Below are 5,460 nucleotides of genomic sequence, written 5' to 3' on the forward strand. Positions count from 1 at the left end.
CAGCTCTGTACCTGAAATGTGCAATTTTTGTAGGAGGATGAAGTAGATCAGATGAAAAAGGTTAAGAAACACTTTAGCACTAGGCATTCGGGTGTGGAATATTTTTTCTTCTTTGTATTAACTGCTATGTGGAATTCTAGAATTTACTCTCACATTGGTTAGAATAGGTTTCCTCTCTAGACTGAAGTAGTAATAATCTCATTTGCACCAACTCCAAAGCCCTTTGAAGTTAAACATTGAGAGAGAGAATGGCAGGCCCACTCAGCAGAGATTAGATCTTGTTTGAAACACTAGCTGCTCTGAGAATAATTTCCTTAATTAATATTCACAAGATATCATACACTTGAGACTATATTTTCATGTAACCTACTTGCATATAATTGTTCTTGGCTAAGGCTCTTCACCGCGTTTGTATCTTCCTTTTGTGTCAGTGTTCAACAAAATCATTTCCATCTAAAAGCAGTGCTGAAGGGGTTGGGAGGTCGGTTGGGTCTCCCCTTCTGTGCGAAAGCTAGCACACGTGGGCTTTCATCTCATTTCTAAAGTTAATATTGTTTTGTGCTTGTTCCCATTCTTAACTGGATGCACATGGTTCCCAGACCCCCTCTCCCTTCTGGACTCAAGGCCCGGACATTTGCAGGCGCTGCCCTCTTGTCGTCTCATGCCACATGGCAGAGCGTTTATCAATGCCCCTACAGCTTCAGTTGGCCCAAGGGTCTTCAAGCCTCGAAGGAGCCACATCTGCAATCAGTCACAGCTTCTGAGGTTATCAATGCAAATCTGGGTCGGGCAGTCAGATATCCTTAATGGCAGGGACTTCAGGTTACTCCAGAGTTGGCTTGCGCGAAGATCCGTGGAAGGAGCTAGAATGACTTGGAAAGAAATCCTACTGCTTGTCTAATTTCAAAGCCTTACAGGTATCGCATACATCTCTGAGCAAGCTGAAAAACTGTCTACATTTTAAATACATTGTTTTAAAGTTTAATCAAATTTGCTCATTTAAAAGTCACAGTGAGTATCCTCCATTTGCAAGCAATGCCTTTTACAGTAAAAGAGCACCTCCCCCACACACAAGCTGGCAGAAATAGTTTTTGCTTGTTTGTTTTGTTTTTGTAGCTGTTGTGTATAATTTTTAAACAGTTGATAACACCTTTACCATCAAACAATCAATGGTGGAGCTAACTCTTAGGACAAGTTACATTTACTGTTGTAAAGGTATAAAATACTTGAATACTTATTTATGATGTATATGTTACTATATATCAAATATAGTATATACTGTATTCATCTGTGGCAACTAAAGAATGTCGCTCGCCATCCAGATCTACAAGGATTGAGTCATGAGTCACTGCAGTCACTGACCTTTAACACACCCCGAAAGAAGTGCAGGGCAGAGGTCAGGAATGAGGCACTCTGTGTTCTGAGAAAACTGGCAGAATAGGCCTTCAGATAGTTAGATATTTCCAGGAGAAAACTTTATGAACCCAAACTTTGGCATCTTCCATACTTAGAAAAGCACTAAAACTATTAACTAAGGTATGTGTTCCTCACGATGAGCAGCCAACTTCTGCTGAGATGTGTGCGTGGTACCGCTTTTGCTAAAATCACGTATGTACTGACCTGTTTGGAACAGCTTCTCAGAGCTCTCTGAGAAGCTGTCTCCCAGGCTACAGTCGTCAGTAAGACACTGAATGAACTAGACTCACAGCTTTTATGTTGTGCATTTTTTTTAAAGTCGACATATGTATATTCATCTATTATCTATCTATCTATCTACCTATCTTTTACATATCTACATATATTTCCCTCCCTAGATTCAGTAACTGCAAGACCAAATATCTTTAGTGCTGATAGATTATAAAGTCTTACATTGGGGATATCAAATATTTTCAAGGTTCTTGTTTGTCTTTAACTTCCTGTTTGCTAGGTTCACCTAGAGCATAATATCTGCTAATGATTCTCTCTTTGAAATCATTACCCACCTAGGAATTTGCATGGGGAACATGACCTAGAACACCAGGCTGAAGTTACCACTGTCCAAGTTTGCATTGTGTACTGGCAAATAGTCCATGTTTCTCGCTACACCGTCTCCTGACGCTTCGCCATATTAAGCCCTGGCCCTTTCTCTATGAGAGCATCTCCTACTGTTCACCTGTGTGGCCACTGAAGTAATCCTCCCACCATTTTCACACCTGTCTAGATAAGCATTCAAATATCATGTGCAAGACAGTTCACAAAGTAAGAAAATACGAGTGACTGAAATGTAGGAACGTTATTTGCTCTGCCTCACTCAGTTGAGATTCAATATGTCTCCAATCAGGGCTTCCCGGGTGGCGCAGTGGTTGGGAGTCCGCCTGCCGATGCAGGGGACGCGGGTTCGTGCCCCGGTCCGGGAAGATCCCACATGCCGCGGGGCGGCTGGGCCCGTGTGCCATGGCTGCTGAGCCTGCACGTCCGGAGCCTGTGCTCCGCCACGGGAGAGGCCACAACAGTGAGAGGCCCATGTACCGCAAAAAAAAAAAAAAAAAAAATGTCTCCAATCAGACTGTCAAAGATGAAAAGGTTTGGCAGTACGGCACGGAGGAAAGTCTGTGGAGATGGGCACTCTCCTGTATTGCTGGGGAGAGTGTAACTGGTACCATTCCAATGGAAGACAATTTGGCAACATCATTTGAACTATAACTGCATGCATGCTTTGACCAGAAATTCTGTTTCTAGGAATTTTCCACATGAGCTAAATGATATATTTAGATCATTCCTTGAAGCGTTATTTGTGATAGAAGTTGGAATGTTCAAGAGTAAGGGACGAGTTAAATAAACTATGGGGCATCTGGCCACAGAACTATGATGCAGCCACAGAAGAGAATGAAGAAATTCTTTCCTGATCTGGAGGATCTCGAAGATATTCTTATAAGGGGAAAAAGCAAAGGGAAAGTATGAGGGTGAGTGGGAGACGATATAAATACATGATTGCTTGTATGTACATAGAGTATCGCTGGAAGGATTCTCAGGGAAATAGTTACACACATTCCTGGGAGCGGGGGATGGTGCTGGGTGGCTTTGGGACAAGAATGGAAAAGAAACTGTCACTGTATGCCCTTTTGTAACTTCTGGGTTTTGAAATATATGAAAGTTTTACCTACCAAAAATAGGAAGTGAAATAAAAATAAGACCGCAAAAATCATGCATACATCTTGCATGTTCATTTCTCTGATGCACAAATTATTTGAAATGTGGTAAAACTAGAGAAATTAGAGGAGAGAAATAAAAATTATTGAAGGACTTGGGGGAAATGGCTCTAAGAATCGGGATCATTTAGCTTCTGAAAGAAGAGGCCAGAGAAGATTTAATAACAGTCCTGAAATACCAATAAACGAGTGGTGGGGACGCAAAGTTGCTGCAGTCCTGTGCTGGTTGTTAACATTAAAGTTTTGAATGAGTAAAATATAGACGTGAAACTCCAAAGTGAGATACCAGATCATCACTTGCAAATTTTCTAAAGGAAAAAAATTAAGAATTGACTCTGCAATTCCTGGACTCCCTCAGCCAGATTGAGGCCCAAGAGGGTTAGCATGTGTAGGAGAGGAAAAGGAAGTATTTGTAAGGAGCTTTCCATTCAAGAGAGCTGTTGGTACGCTGTGGTCCCTACTTACTCCAAGGCAGGGGTGCATCTCCCTTCACTGGATTTTCAAAGGAACTGCCAGGGAATGGGTCAGGGGACAGGGTAGGCTTGGGTCTGGTCCTTGGGGAGATTTAGAGGAAATGAGAAGGCTGGTGAATGACTGTGATGGCAGACTCAGGAGCGTAACGCTGAGCTGGGAATGGGCTTCACAATTCATTTCTCAGGGTAAAGGATGCATGAGTGTTTCGCAAGGACTAGATGTGGGCCACGTCTGAGGGGAGGAAGGCACTGTAGCCTTCTCAAATCCTGCACAAGAGGACGAGCCAGGAGAGCGCGAGGACTCCAGCTGCAGGCCCACAGGGAAAGGCTGCCAGAGGAGTTGCTAGAGGGTGGATCCCAGGGATGGGAATCTTGGCAAGGGTGAGCGTCAGTCATCTGCTAGTGTCAGGGAGCGCAAAGCCAGTGGCCAAAGGACTCTTCCACCCACTTTCCTGGCCTTTCTTGCCCCTCTGTCACCTAGCTGGGGTCGGTGTGAGTGGCTGGGAGTAGGAGAAGAAGTGAGCAGAGGCCGCCCACGCTCCCCTTCCCCTGGGACCCGCAGCCTTGAACCTCAGGCCTCAGGAAGCAGAAAGTGGAGGAGCAGTCTGGTCTTCAAGTGAAAACCCAAGAGCTGATTATCACCTTTGCCTGGATATGTTCTCTTTACCGAGCGTTTAGGGTGGTTTGTTATCCCAGAATGAGCAGAAAATTCTTGGGGCCTGAGTTTTTAGCAAGTGGCGGAGGAATAAGTTTTCAAGGAGACGAGATTCGAGGAGACAGAAACTTTCAAGGAGAGATGAGAATAAGATTAAGTTTTGGTTTCCTACCATGAGTCATGTATCCAGTGCATCGATGAGATTTATTTGCATAAAACCAACAGAACTTGATATAAAGTGCAGTTAGAGACAGGGAGGCAGACTGGACGCCATGGAGAACTTTCTCTAAAATTTACAAGATATGATCTTGCTTACTATGGGAGATTGTGGTACCCTTCTGTTTTGTTTTTTTTTTTTGAGATACAACTTTACCAGTACTATTTTCTTTCTTCTTCTTTTTTTTAATTTTCTTTTTTAAACAAGTTTTTTTTTAAAGAGTTAATTTAAGAAAAATTTAAAGTGAAAATTAGAGAAAGTTGAATGAAAATTTGGCCCAGTTTGTGAAGTTGGGCGGTAAATGAGATTTGCAAAATACTGTTCTAAGCAGAGTATATAGAAAAGTGAGAAAGCAAAGTGCTGTGGAGTGCTATTCCAAGTTACCATGGAGGGAGCCTGTAGAATTATCCTTAGCTAAAGTTTGCTTATGATTAGTTCGGAATAATCCATAGATTTGTGACATTTTTCTAAATGATAGTTCTGATCAGTTGAGTCTAATGGCTGGTTCAGAAATAAAGGCAGGAAGCTGCAGTGTAGGACTAAAAAAAAGGCAAAAAAAAATTAAAGCTTTAAAATAAAAAGTGAAAAAACAGAAGGAAGGAAGGGCAAAGGAAGGAAGGAAGGAAAGGAGAAAGAATGAAAGGGAGGAAGAAAGAAAGGGAGAAAAAGAATGGGTTTCACACAGTAAAATATAGATTGTGATCACTCTGGCCCTTAAATCCATTTTGATGACTGGGGTTACCTCATAAGACAGCTCGATTTGCACTCTTGGTTTAAAATATTAATTAAGCTCTTCTGACTCCATAATTCTGGGCCTTTAACACACAGTCATTGTTCAGTTTTCCCTGTTATACATTAGAATGTACAGACACTATGATTTTATTTAGTTAATTTCAAGATTAAAGAATTCCTTATTTGTAGTCTTCC

The sequence above is a fragment of the Grampus griseus genome, assembly GCF_964374135.1.
Source record: "Grampus griseus genome assembly, chromosome: 4".
Taxonomy (NCBI): domain Eukaryota; kingdom Metazoa; phylum Chordata; class Mammalia; order Artiodactyla; family Delphinidae; genus Grampus; species Grampus griseus.